Genomic DNA, 16,144 nt, shown 5'->3' on the forward strand with positions numbered 1-16,144 from the left:
AGAAAACATTTTTGGGAAAGGGAAGACTGTTGAAGCAGATGTTGAAACAGAAATAGCACCTACAAACTAGGCTATGATTGCCAAGCTCAAGCTGACCGACGAAGCTAGGCTTTGGTGGAAGCAGTGGTGGAAGGACCAAGCAATAGTTAAAAGAACAATAACTTGGGATAAACTCAAAGAGGCACTGCAAGGGAGATATATGCCACCTGCATATAGGACTGAGAAGATGAACAAGTTCTTTAAGATAAAGCAAATTGGCCTATCTCTAGAGGCATACTACTTAAAATTTCTCTCCTTGTTAAAGTACACCCCCTGACTATGAGTATATCCCAACAGGTTTTCAAATTTTGTGATGGGTTAGATCCACCAATGAATACTCGATTGGAATCTAGGTGGTGATCAACTCTCCTCTTCTAGAATGTTTGGAGTAGTGTTCATCTCCCTTCCTCCTGTTGCACTTGGCTTTGTGCTATACACAGGTGGATTTGTTTTGGAGCTTCCAATGTTATCTCTTTTGTTGCACCCTTGCACTTGCAATTAGATGACCTAAAACTCCACATTTATACCTTGTTTGGAAATCAAATATGATCATTTTGATAAAACTCTCAATAGAAAAATGTCTAGTCTATATATAATTACTTGGAGAATCATTCATTCATATTGCTATGCACTTCTATTAAGAGTGCATGAGTGGTATGTTGGTGTATTAAAAGAGGTTATAGCGAGTGCATATATTTTGAAAGCAAACAAATTAGTGAGTTGGGACGACAACCCTCTTGAGAGGGTGTGGACCAAAGATGCTACAAGGAAGACTCTAGAAAACTATATGTTGAATTATTTGGCACTTTGATAAACCTATTTCAAACTTTTGCTTGTGTTTCTTGAGTTGTTTTTCCCTCTCATGTTGACCTATCTGAGGCACATTCTCTTATGGTTGCATATCATGGCAATCTATCTCAAGCATCTACTCAACTACTTCTACAACATGTCCCAATGCCTTATCACATACAATTCTGTATGTGATAGTAGCAAGCCATCTTTCATCCACAAAAGGTAGTTACTAGGCTAAGTAGCATTCCTAACCTGTGCATCTATCTTAGGCATCTCATACTCTCCATGATTTTGCAAGACTGCCCTCCATTTAAAGGCTTGCAATAACAAAATGGCTCCATGATATAGTGGCCTTGCTAGTGATACTCCCGCTTTTGGCTTTCATCAACCTCCTTTATCTCAACAATTGAATAATATCCACATTAAAATGAAAATAATTGGGATATGGTTGAATTTGGCATGAGTTAGGAGGCCATAGTTCTTAACTCATATACTTATTTTTATATGTAGTTGAAAACTTTTTCACAACAACTAGCATAGTGTTTTCATGTGTCAAAAGAATCTCTCTCTCTCTCTCTCTCTCTCTCTCTCTCTCTCTCTCTCTCTCTCTCTCTCTCTCTCTCTCTCTCTCTCTCTCTCTCTCTCTCTCTCTCTCTCTCTCTCTCTCTCTCTCTCTCTCTCTCTCTCTCTCTCTCTCTCTCTCTCTCTCTCTCTCTCTCTCTCTCTCTCTCTCTCTCTCTCATCATTAAGATACTTTCTCTTTAATTAGCTTTTTGAATTGTTCATATTTCAAAAATATTGTGGGTAGGACCATTCAACATTGGTCAAACTAGTAAATAATCCATAAAGATATTCTAATACACACAAGAAAACTTCAAACTTTTTCAAACTTGAACCCTTGTATTTTTCACATTTTTTGTAATAGTGATTGTAATGATGATATGTACAGTGTAATTTACTTATTGCAAGATCCACCTTTGCCTTTGAAGATAGTATATATGTCAAGTTGAGGTTAAGCATGTGTATGTAGTGTATAGGTGTGAAGTGAGGTTAAGCATGTGCATATAGCATGCCTCAACTAGTAACATTTTTCACCTTATTTTGAGATCTCAAATCATAGTCTTTCAATACCATTTTTTGATCGAGATGGAAATTTTTTGTATGTTGTTGGCATGAATACCTTAAAGAAACTTAGAGGTCTATAGAATACATATACTAGTTTATGATCTTGAGTTTGGTATTTTTCTTTTCTCGATTTCCTTTAAAGGGTGGTGTTGCCCATTACTCCTTGAGTTATATAAATCCGTAGTGGTAACATTATACATGTGTTTTTTTATGGTCTTGAGTTTTTTTCCCCTTTATTTGCTTCCTTGTTATTCAAGCATGGTGGCCCTTATTGTTGCGATGTAAGTTGTATTGATTTGAAAGTGCTTTAATTGGATTAGGAGAAAATGAGATTTCTTTATGATGTCATACTTACGTGAACTAGAATTCTTATTGCAAGATCCACATCAGCTCCTAAATTAGTGTATATGTGAGCTTGTGTTTAAGCATGCACATGTGGTGTCTCAGATGTAATAGAACAACATAATGTAATGTAAATTTGAAGATCAGTATTATCTGCCTTGTATATGTGAGCTTGCATTTAAACATGCACATGTGGTGTCTCATGTAATAGAACAACATAACGTAATGTAAATTAGTGTATATGTGAGCTTGCGTTTAAACATGCACATGTGGTGTCTCATATATGAATGTAATAGAACAACATAATGTAATGTAAATTTGAGGATCAATATTATCTGCCTTGTTTTAGGTCCCTAGTCTCATCTATATTGATAGTGCTTAGGCTAGCCTAAGTACCACACATGTATAGTTGTTATAACCTCACTTAGTTACCACACATGCATAGCTAGTTAGGCTTGAACAAAATGTTGCTATTGTCAATGTTTCAAGTGTTTCAGTTGTTCTTAGCCTAATGATCCCAAACTTAAAGGTGATGGAGTTCATGCCCATTTGGCTATGGCCATATGTATATCTATATTCAAAATGTTTTGATGTTCTTAGTTCTTATTGTCAACTAGCCTAGTCTCCATAAATATATATGATAGAAGGCTTACTTGTAGCAATATTATTTTGTAATTAGAAAGGTTGGCTTTGGTATATAGTATTTATTAAATATGGACTTTAAGCAAAAAATAATGCAGCTTCTAACGTGGATATAAAGGCAAATGTTTGTGTTTCTTTCTTTTCTTAAAATAGATACTTAGAAAAGGATGTATCATATGGATGCAAGGACCTCTTAAATTAACATAGGGTGAGCAATGTTTGAGATCTTTACTAATCTCATTTTAAAGGACAAGATTTGTTTATACACAAGTGCATGTATTCATTAGTAAGATAGTGGTTTATAAATATTGAAATATTGTATGTAAGACCATCAAAAATTGGTTAATATAGTATATGGCCCATGAAGATAGTGTGCATGATGGGACCATTAAACATAGTATGTTAGAACATTAGATGTTGGTTGTATGTAGTGTTAGTGGTGGGAGAGACCTACTGATTGGCATGCACTGTGGATTTGGCATACACATGTGATGAGGTAGTTTTTTCTTTATTCTTAGAGTGCATGTATGTGTGTGTGCACATATACATATGTGTGTGATTGGAGGGCCCGTTCAATTGGCATGTATCGTGAATTCGGAATAATGTCATGAACAAGAGATGTGCTTTGCTACTAGATTTTTTTAAATTAAAAAAACCTTAACCTGAAGAAATCTATTTCAGCTTGAGCTTGTGAGCTCCATGGTGATGTTATGAAGTTGGCATGGAGATCATCAAAACTGTTCCTGCCACTCCAAATCTATGAGGATTATCTACCTTAGAAGGTGATGTGTTATGCCACACTTCTTTTAGAAGGCGTATGAAAACTAGACCTTGGTGATGAAGAAGAAAAATGATAGTAATTGTCTCACGTGCGTGTAGAAAAAATGCATGAGACTTTGCTACAGAAAAACGAGATAGAGAATGCAGTGGACCTTGCCCAAGAAAATAATGTGATGAGAAAACAACCATACATGATATAGCAACAACAAATTCTTCGGTTCATTTTATTCTCCCCTGTAGTAGTAGTATATTCCAAATATAGCAACAACTTTTTGTCCCCGGGAAAGTTTCCCACACAACATGAAGTTCCTACTAAACAGTAGCATTGAACCTTCCAAAACTGAATAGGACATTTGCTAATTGAAAATACACCTCTCATTCTCTAAATAGTCAACGAAATCTTCTTTCTTCCTCTAATCTGTACTGCAATACAAGACACTTTCATAATTAGCTCCAACTACTTGTTTTTAGCATACAAATTGTTGCAATCAGACTTTGGCATGGTGGAATTCTCTTTATTTGATGTGTGAAGGTCTCAGAGAAGCCCAAACCACTCTGTCATCTTCTTCAAAATCACAAACATTCAAATCAACTCCAAACAAGCACACGCAAGATCTCAAGCAGCAAGGGCGAAGATACATTTCAGTAGTACATGTCCCGCTTTTATGGGGATGTGCTGGTAACTCCATGTTTGCTTGTTGGTTGCGCGACCTTTTTGTTTTTGAAAATTAATTTAAAACGAGATTCACCATATTCATCAAAACAATTCACAAGTGTGTGATTAAGTGCACCACTATGCGGGCATGCAGGGTAGAGGGTTCAATTTCTAGAGTGATCCTCTGGACGAGACCAATGCCCCTTTTAGGGGGGATTTTAATTTGTGGGCCCCACGGTCACCCAATCACTAGCTTCGTGAAAAACCATGGGGCCCTTGCTAATATATCTCCACAGCCCTCAAGCAGCTACCAGACTGTTGTTTGAGTAGATTATGGGGTGCTTGCCTTGTTGTTTAAGGCTTCTTCGTTTGTGTAGACTCATTTTTGGTCCATTTTTGCTAGGACAATAGCAAAGCGGATGTTGACAACAAAATGAAGGGTGAGAGTAGGGTCTAGTGGCGGCAACAACATTCTAATGTTTTGTTGTTTGATAGGACAACACCAAAATAGTGGAGGAATAGCAAATCAATAAAACATAGGGTTTGGTAGCAATAATAGAGGATGTGAACAGCCGCTACCCACAAGATGGCTTAAGCAAAATAGTACAGGCAAGGATTCATTTAGGACTAACTAAGTACAAGTGAGAGAAAAATAGAAAATTTGGGGGGGTTGATAAAACAAGAAAATCAATTTGGAGTGTAGCAATGTTTCTAGCTATAAGATACATGGCCCAAAGTTTATTTCCACGCACACATTTTGTTGCCTTGAAAAACAATAAAGTGATGCTTCCTCAATGCTTCATGTTAGTAGTATGTTGACTAAATAGCAACATACTTTTGAAATTGAGAATACAATTCTATAAATGCCAAAACCACATGTTGAGAGAGAGAGAGAGAGAGAGAGAGAGAGAGAGAGAGAGAGAGAGATCCGTTGTGTAACTTATGTAATACTATTATAGATTATGATAGGGATACGAGCTCTCATTTTGACTCGTCAATGACTATCCATAATGGAGATTTTCACATATGAATATCTATCCACATTAAATTTATATCAGTAATATATCGAATTTTTTATGACTTAGGGTGGAGTTTATACACTTTTTGAAGGGTATACTTACTTAAAATTGTATGCATGTGCACTTGTCATAGCTTTGAAGTGGCCATGAAATCAAGTATGAGTACAAATACAAAGCAGATGTCTTGTACTTTGAAACACACTCCTCTTAATGTTTTTCCAACAAGGGCAAGTAGTGTGCTATTATATCCAATGAGAATTTTCATTAAGCAAAGGCATGCTTGCAATGGCACACTCACTTGAGGCTCACCTTCACTTCCCTTCGTGTGTAAGAAAGCTCTACATGAGGGATGGATAGTCCCAAATTAAAAATGCAAAGGTCACAATTGCTAGGTTTTAAAAAAATTATTTTGTACTCAAGTTTTCTAAGCCACCTTTTTGAGAGATTTCATGTTGTAGACTCTATGCAAAGTACTCACATTATGTATATATATGCATGTGCTAGCCAGATGCTTGTAATGGCCAACACTTTCGTTATAGAAATATCATAGAAAAATTCAATGTCATAAATATTGCTAAATGTTTTCTAACAGCTAATTTAGGTAGTTGAAGGAATGATTTTATATGCTTTTGTATAGTAGCTAGAATTAATATTGATCAGCTTTATATATATTTTTTGGATAGACAAGTAGTATTTGGCCACCCACAGGCATTTCCTCAAAAATTGTATATTTCCTTTAAGTTTGGAAAATTTGAACATTGTCATTTATTGGACACTTACAAACTTTTATATGCCCTTCATGTAACATGTTTGAGGTATTTGGATAGGTGGGTAGCCATCAAATCCTAACCATGAATCTTTAATGAATGAAAAGGGTATTTGAAGCCAAGTCTTATGCACTGAGTATGCATATCAAATCACCTTGTGTATACTAACACAATTAGATTGAATAGTCCATGGATGGATAATATTTACCTTGACTCTATAAGATCATAACTTGGGTAGGTGGGTGTGATATCCTTAGGAATAGGGATACTATGTTTACTTATTGATATTCATCATACCCTTTTGCTAAAGGTTCATGCCTCTTTTATGATTTAGTATTACCCTTCTACTTAGAATTTTTTTTAATGCAATATAAATACCCTTGTGTGAATAAATATACACATTTTAAATTATTTTCTTATGTAAGTACACATATGTAAGATTTTAGTTTTTTAAATTTCCTTTTTTTGGACTCACGTGACACATTTTTATACATAGTGACCTCCTCGAGCCTCTATGCTGAGTGAAAGAGGTTCCTCTACTGTAGATTAGAGTGGCTATTTTTGGGAAAATTTTGTGTGAGAAGATAATAAATCTCTTGGATCCAAGAAATAAATAGAGTCGACTATGTTTTTTGTTCTCTATGTGTTAGGATAGCACATCCCAGGGCCAATCCTTGGGGTGTAGGAGAGCCTTAGGGGCCCCAACAATCGGCTAGGACGGGGTGCTCTTTATCAGTGTAAATTGAGGTGAAGCAATCACCTATGTATGGGAATCTCCCTATTGCTTAAAGTCGAGATGGGCAAACTGTTGGACTATAGTGTGAAACTTATGTCTACAAATGCATTAGTTAGATAAACCATTTTGTATTATCTAGATGCTAAGATAATGTCTCCATAATTTCAAAGCATGGATTACTATGAGTAGTTGAAGGGTATGAGTAGCATAGTTTGACTCATAGGGTTTTGGTCTCGTTGAAGTATAGGCCACTACTGTTTCTATTTTTACTAATACCCCATTGATTAGAGGTCCACTTTTGTTAGACTTCAAATAATTGACTGAAGTCAAAGATCTTTAGCACAAGGGAAATGGTTATAGAATTTATAAGTTTATCAAAGATTTATTGGTGTGATCAATAATCCATGTGATCATAGTAATCTTTTTCAAAATCGTTAGAAGATATATAGGCTTATCATCTATATGGATCTTGACAAGCTCAATACACATGTCCTGAAGCACCTCCCTAATGAAGCGATACTTCATACCAATGTGCTTTATTTATGCATAAAATACAAGGTTCAGTGCCAAGTTAATGGCACTTTGACTATCACAATCCAATGTAGGTACTTATTCTACAATATCCTGATCTCCCACTAGATAAAGTCATACATGGCTGCGATCAAGACACCCAAGAGACTATACCTATTATGAAAGCAAAGATAAGACCTATGGTAGACATCATAGAGTCTAAACTCCTTGCAAAAATAGCAAGAAGTGCAAGTCCCCATGTAAAAAAGCAATCTTTACATCAATCTGAATGAACTCCATATTCTCCCTAGCAACCAAAGTAGGAATTGTACAAATGGTGGTCATCTTGACTACTAATGAAAAGATCTCATCAGATTCAATCCCTTGCTTCTAATTAAATCCTTTGTCCGTTGATCTAGCCTTATATTTAGGCAATGTGCTAGATGGAGCTACCTTCAACTTATAGACCCACTTACATGGCAATGCATGTTTGCACTAGACAAAGGAACTAACTCCTAGGTAGCATTCTTTTTCAAAGAATCCATCTCTAACTACATAGCCCCCCTCTTCCACTTATGATTATCATGCTTAGTCATAGCATCTAGATAACAAGAATGCTCACAAAAATCTGTGATCATAACATAGTCTAGAGATGGAGTGTATCTATCTGGTGATCTAAAAACCCTCATAGCCTTGTATAAGAATGGCTTAATAGGAGCCTGTGGCTATCCCATCTATTTATTTTCTAAAACATAAGTATTTTCACCATCTTGTGGCACTCCCATCTTAGCATTTTCTAGCTATCCAAGCTTTGCATCATGTGGAATAGGTCGCATAATTTGCTAATGTGTTGGCTGCCCACATCCTCTTGAAACACAACTCTATAAATCTCAATTGTTTTAATGGAATACTTATACATTTTATCCTCATTAAAGATAGCATCATGGCTATGTACTAACTTCTTTAATTCAAGATCCCATAAGGAGATAGCTCATTTCATTTGATTATCCATAGCCAAAAAAAAAGAGCATTCCTTAGACTTAGGATCAAGCTTACTCTTCTTGTCCCTAAGTATGTGCGTAAATGCGTCATAGTCAAGGTCTCTTGCTAGACCATAACTCCTCTAGTATCTTGCCATACAATGGCTTGCTAGGAGACCTATTGATCAAATACACTATTTCCTTTACATCTAGAGCCCAAAATCTATTGGTAAGACTGGTATTAGAGAGCATACTATGGGTCCTTTCTTGAATGGTCATCATCTTCTTAGCCATACCATTTTGAGCAGAATTCTCAAGAGATGTCAACTCTCTCTTAATACCAAGTATTGCACAAAAGTCTTGTCAATGCATGTTTTTTTTTTCTTTGACACCAAGAAAAATAAGGAACTATGGCTATTTTGATTATCAAGACTTCCATGGAAGGAAGTAAGTACTTCATCAATGGATAGAGCCATTGATGAGGAAAGGATCTTCAAATGCATATATGTCCTAAAAGAGGTATTGAGATTGATTTCCAGTACCTTGTAGGGATCAAGATAGCACTCTTGGAGCTTGCTAAAAACAAATCACCTTGAACTCTTTCCACTTGATGAAACTATTGTAGTATGCTTTGTGTTAAGCATTCTAGGTAGAGTAGGCAATGCTGAAGTGGAGCCTCAATAGGAATACCAAGAAAACGGGGAATCTATTGCAAGATAATCTATCTTGTATCATCAACAAGCATGTCCTTCATAACTTAATCAACCACAATAATAAACACAACACCGATATTCTCAAATCTTCACGTAGCTTCATATAACAATTCTCACACAGATTTATCACAACAAAACTTCAACACGTTCTTCATATTCTTCATCAAAGGAACAAAATAACGCAAAGTAATACTCCACTTTGAATGGAAATCGTCACATAGCATTTATCTTCAAAAGTTTCATAGTCTTCATAGTCTCTCTCTTAATCTCTCACTCATAGATACATTGTTTTGCATAGATTTGGCTATCTTTCACACACACTTTCTTTCTCATGCATGATCTCTCTCAATAGTACATTGGAATTATCAAGAATAATTATCCATAACCCCTCTTTGGTCATGGATACCCCTTCCAAGAGGTATGTATGATACGAAAGATCTCCAGACCCATTACAATGACCTTTCGTAACTCAACAGTGTCACTGTCACTCCAGTCTTTACTTGAGTCTTCAATAGCTACTTCTTCCAGTTCTTTGAGCTATTTTTTGAACTTATATTTCTCTTTCTAAGGTTTGAAAACTTCCCTAAGCTACAAATTCATCCCAAAAAACACTTATAGAGGCATATAGAATAGAAGCAGAACAGAGATAGAGGCTCTACAAAACCATATATAGAAGGTCATTAGAAAGCCTTTAGCTCAACTAAAACCATTCAAAACCATCAAGAATCATTCAATAAGCTTCCAAAAAATCTCAAATTCCATCAATCATCATTCCAACCTCTCATACATAAAGAAAATAGAACAAAGCAAAAACTCAATAGACTCAAGCAGAACCAATCAAACACTATCATAACCTTTCAGTACATCATATCTCCAGTGAAAAATATCATAAGCTTCTAAAACTTAATCAACCTTATCCAAAACACTCTCAAACACTTCCCAAACAACTAATAAACATACAAAATCAATCAAAAATCAACCATTCATTCCACAAAAATAACAAAAATTAGCCAAAAAATCAACTCATTTCAACAATCAATATAAAGGGACTCTACATCTCTTAGGCATTCTTGATGGCCACATGTAGAGAGGGTAGCTCCAATTCTAAAAGAAGGACTACTATTGTACTATACGCCAAACTAGAAGGGCATCTATCCCATGATAGCTATGTTGGAGGTTTTGTATACCTAAAGGGACTCTATAAGTTGATCATTCCAATCACATCTATAGTTGTTATGATCTTTGTGAATAATGAATAGAGGATTCTATTGTTGGCCACTTCAACTTGGTTTTTTGGCTCTAAAGTAATATGGAATTGACTTTTGATGCTAGATCTTCTAGACTTTAGTAAACTCTTCCATGATTTTTCTAAGAAAGTGGATATCTCTATCATTAACCAACTCCAACAAATTACCAAAATGGCTGATGATATTCTCAATAAAAGAAAAGCCACCTTGTTGCCACCATCTTGCTTGAGAGATTTTTCTTCACACCACTTCATTAGATAATCAATGCAAAAAAAGATATACCACTTCTACTTTCTTCTAGTTGATAGGTCTCATAAAATCAACGCTCCACTTCTCAAATAGCTTCAGAGAAAGGATGGATTGTAATGCATGGCATTAGTTTATAATTCTAGTTGAAGGGTTGATTGGTCTCACAAAACTGATGCCCCACTTGTGAAATGGCTTCAAAGAAATGATGGATTATGATGCATGGCACCGATTTTAGTAGGATTTCCCATCCATCAATACATGTTACAGTACTTGCAAAAATTATAGGTATCTTTATGTTATAATGTAGGCTATAACAAAAGCTTACTTGGCTATTGCTTCTCTTTTCAAATGTCTACCACATGTTCATTATGGAAAGCACTTAGTACAATCACAATCTTATCTCGTGTTGATACATCTCTATTCTTATTGAAGTTCCTATCCAAACTCATACAATTGTAATCATGAAGCCTCAAATAGAGAAAAATAAATGCTTAATAAAATCATATAGAGACTAATAGAACCAAACAAGCAAACAAAACCCACGAGAATAACATAAACCAATACAAAACCATAATAGCTTATGAAAAGATATCCAACCTACTCCAAAGTGATATGATAGACTCAATATTATATGCAATTTAATTCTATTCATAGGGATACAATAGCCCTTTGTATGGTTTTGTGGAATTGAGTCAGGGGCCATCATGAAGAGAGACACTAAGGTACAATCTAATTGAAGAAATCTAATTAACCGCATTGATCGTTTGAACAATATGTTCTTGTGCTCTCTATTGCCTCACGTGTTTGTATGCCTCTCAATACTCCAATTACTTCATCAAGGGCAATTTAGGAGTGGCAAGTATGTGCATCCGCCAATCTTGCTCATCATTGTGGCACGAGATGTATCTAGTGAGAGGTTGATGGGTAGAACAATAGCTAGTATCTCCATGCAACATGCTATAAATTGCATCATGATCGACTAGAAAGATTCTCCAAGTCTCTGTTTCAACTCACACTACATCCTTTTGATTCCCTAGGAAGACTACACACTTTCCCTAGTCCTCAAGAAGTCATGTATTACTCATCCTAGGATGTCTAAGCAACTTCAACACCTCTAGGATTCATTGAAACAAAAGGCAACACTATTGAAAGAGGATTTCCACAAGGCATAAACCTTATTGTCCCTATTATTAATGTCCTCAATGTTATCGACACAATCATCATCATCCAACAAATCAAAGCACTCACTTAGTAGAATTGTGTCATCTATAACAACCGAATGAACCCCATTACTTAGCCGCACTTGTTCAAGACACTTGTATAGTCTCCAAGTAAACAATACTAGGTAGTAATGACTATAGCTCCAAGTCAAGTCTACCATAACAAAGCTACATATAGAGAAGTCATATCTCGGATCAAGGAGGCACCATCCATGTACATTGATGGGGAACTTCAATCAATGCTACAAGATACACGCCATATACCGATGTCTAAAGTGATGAAAATATTCATCTAAAAACTACCCATGTCATTACTAAAAATGTCAATATACATGTCTCTATAGATCCATCACTATTAGGTGTTTATTGATGCTAACAACAATGCGTGTAGTAAATTAGCAGTGCTAATAGTGACGATTACAATGAGAAAAAAGATGTGGGAGGCATGCTACCCTGACACCCTCCAATACTATGTTCCATAGAGCAATAATAAATTGAGTACGCAATTGTCATCATGGAGATACATGTATCATGAGAGATTGGAAAAAAAGAGTCATTGATTCAATATTCAAATAATTACAAGACCGATGATGACAACTCATAAAACTACATGGAAAAATAGAGACGAGAGTCAAAAATAAATAGAAAAATGTATCTATAGATATCGCAATATGTGAGTATATACAAAGGATGAGAAATATATCCAAGGAATGCTATATGAAAAGAGCATGCATGGATCACGTGGCCAAAAAAGGAAAGGATGTGCTCCATGAATCCAAGTGACTGTTATAGCTCCTTGCCATCTGAGAGCTTGTCTCGAGGTAGTGGAGCATCAAACGAGCTCTACATGGATCACAAGGCCAAAAAAGGAAAGTATGTGCTCTCCATGAATCCAAGCGACTATTACATCTCCTTGCCATCCAAGAGCTTGTTTGGAGGCAGTGGAGCATTGAATGGGCTCTACAATATAAACAACCAGATATTAAACCATAATACATAATACATCGCAAAAAATTAATGATTGGAATCAAGAAAGAGGCACGACTTACTGGGCCACTACACACATACAATCTATCGATGAGTGTAGTGAGACCATGTCTCTTTGCATATTGACTCTCCAAACCTGTATAATCGTGATTTGTGATGGAGTACTACAAAGAAAATAAAGTAACATTCTTAGAAATAAGGTTATTAGTATAAGTGGTATCCCAAATAAGAAAGTGAGGACAACTAAAAAAAAACTTACAAAATTCTCCAAATAAGTTCTATGGCTGTCATTCCCTAAATGATGCACGATCCTTACCTCCAATCATGCCCTCATTACTTCCCGATGTTGCCACCATTGTATATAGAGTTTGTGGCCTCCTCCTTGGGTCTCCACCAATCCTTTTGTGTCCAACCACTTGAGCTTTGAAGCACCACTCTTGATTGCCTTATGTGCATCTAATTGTCTATGTGACATGTATGCACGCATACAATCTATCATCAATTATGTGGCTATCTGTCCTTATAGGTATGGAGAAATAGCCGTGTAAGGACATTATCACATAGTCCTTACTCCCCTTTGGTATATTTTTCCAATGGTCTAAAACATTATGCCTAGATAATTGTTGGCACAACTCTCTCATGTGAGCCATCACCCTTTTCCCCTCAACTCTCTCATGATTAAGACACCTGATCTCTCATCCATGAGATATATATACCGTGTTGGGATACATCTAAGGTGTGCCCTCTCCCACCTACAACCACGCTCCTAAGCATAATCAAGAGACCATTGTCCATGTGGTGTACCTCTGAGGGTGGTATCTCTTGGAGCAGCACCCATAGGGGTGTCATCTATGGACATTTGAGTGAAACCTAGAGTCACAAGAGTAGATATCCCTATAAGTGTGACATTCTAGAGGTGATAAGTGTTCACTAGATTGATGCGACAAGGACACTATAGTCACGTGCCTCCACAATACCCATCTCAGCTAAGAGTAGAAACAGGTCATGGGGACACAATATCTACATCTCCGCAACACCCCCTAAAAACCACTCCTTATGTCAGTCAAGTAAGGCATCCTTGAGGCTCCTTCTAAGGCCAATCTAGAGCATCCACTCCATCTGTTGGAGATCAAAGCATTAGAGGGTACTGAGGTAGACCATACAAAACAGTTAGACGATGATCGAGATAACTCCTATTGCCATATCTTTGAAGCAAGCTATCTAATCTGAAGACATACATGTAAAGATCTCCTACGACTCCTCATCTATCATCCCTCGACTCATCCAGCTCTTTGGCTAACCTGCATAGTCAGAAGATGATGTTAGCATAATCAATATAAGGATTTAGGTAAAGTACGATAACATAACTTTGTAAAAAATGATGTTAATTAAAACATGTATACTAATCCTTAAAAGTGAATTATCAATGCATTGAGCTAGTGGATGCAAATACAATCAGCCCTATGGCTCCATGTCAAGTTCAACATGGTTCAACATACATTAGAAGGTCTATACATAGGTCTCCACAAAAAGCGAAGTCTACTTCATTCTCAAAAAATCCTTGGCCTTTTATTTCTTTGTCTGCATTGCCCGTGCTTGTGTCCTCTGCATGTTCCAAGCCCTCCTCACTCTCCACCCCCTGCAACATTTGCTCCTCTACCTGTATACTCTTCTCTTCCATGCTAGGGACATTGCCTTCATCATACACTTGAGCACTTCGAGGTATTGATGGCACAACATACCACCAGTGAGGTTACCAGAGATTTGGATAGAAAATCACATATAAGTGTGTAAAAAAGAGTAAATCAACATTTGTGATTGTTTCATGTCATGAAAAATTTACTAAAAAATGCCATATACCTATTCACAATGACCTGGCAAGACAAACATGTCACGCAAATCATTCCATATTTTCTCGAAATCTACCCCTAGAAATCTAGATAAACCTTATTGAAAAGTTGTCTTGGCTCCTTTCAATACCACTTCAAACCATTATACATTGAATATGATCTGGAGAAGCTACGATAGTCCATTGAGATAACACTTTGTAAGTTGCCAAAATACTCCATCTCATCTACTATAGTATTTGGATCCATGGCCCATCATTGACTCTCTTTCTCAAACTTTGCTATGACACCAGAGTCCATTGTGGAGCGCATTTTGTCAATGCACTCAACTAAAAAATGTAGCCTATGTGATCATGCCATACTGTAGATTTTATAATGTACATCAAATCAGTTAGGTAATTTATTGCATATAAAATTTAGATATGATAATAAAGAAAGCATGTGAGATCACCTTCAGGCTACATCCCCTCGAGAATTCCCACTGCTTCCTAGATACCTTTACCCTTTCGTGCAAAGCTATGGCCACGGTCACCTTTAGACTATATCCCTTCAAGAATTCCCACTGCTCCCTAGAGACCTTTACCCCTTCACACAAAGCTATGGCCAAAGATTTTTGCAACCACCTCGTAAGCATGAACCTTGACATCTCCTTTATGCCCTCATGAAATCAAACTGGTCGATGGTGTGTGCTGTGTCAAAATTTATGACCGCACTCTCTCCTGTTCAATTTTGGCCTACTCATACCTAGCAAGCCATTTCTCCATGGATATATGCTCCTATTAGTCTATCATTGTTCTTCAGCGTCCATAGCATACTATTATTTGAATCAACCATCAATAGTAGCCACTCTGAAATATGCACTAATGCATCTGACACTAACCAACCTTCAATCATATTGTCCTTGGGATGAGCTCCTTATCACACAAAGCTCTTCAAGGTTTCTATGAAGCGCTCCAAGAAGAAGATCCATTGGGTATGGAAAAGTCTCGCAATCTCCACTTCATCCATGAGATGTACTAGGAGGTAAGTTTGTATCATGAGCATGCTCATGGGCAAGTACTTCTTAAAGAGAGATAATTTCTATCAATTCTCACCTTAGAGATTCAATATAGGATGTCCTTATCTCCTTCTATGAGATCCATTGCACTAAATTTGACAAGTTAAAAATCATTGAACGTATTTTTGGAGTGAGACACCCTACAATTACGACTGAGAGTACAAAGAGCTACCAAAGATGTAAAGCATTACAAACATCAAATTGATATAAAATAGTGAAATAACGATTGTACTTGCTATCAAGGTTAGGACAAACTTGGAATATCTTGTGCAATCATGGGATTTTAGTCATGTTAGTTGGTAATCTTTAGAAAAAGTAGACCAGAGGGAATGCATCACACCCATCAGGGTGCATATAGACATGATAGTTTCCTTCACCATGCTCTCTTATTTAGTGGACACAACCTAAGGAGCATGAGGTAGTTCCACATGACCATC

This window comes from Lygodium microphyllum, chromosome 30, assembly GCF_053477565.2.
Source record: "Lygodium microphyllum isolate KBCC chromosome 30, Lygodium_microphyllum_v1.1.10, whole genome shotgun sequence".
Taxonomy (NCBI): Eukaryota; Viridiplantae; Streptophyta; class Polypodiopsida; order Schizaeales; family Lygodiaceae; genus Lygodium; species Lygodium microphyllum.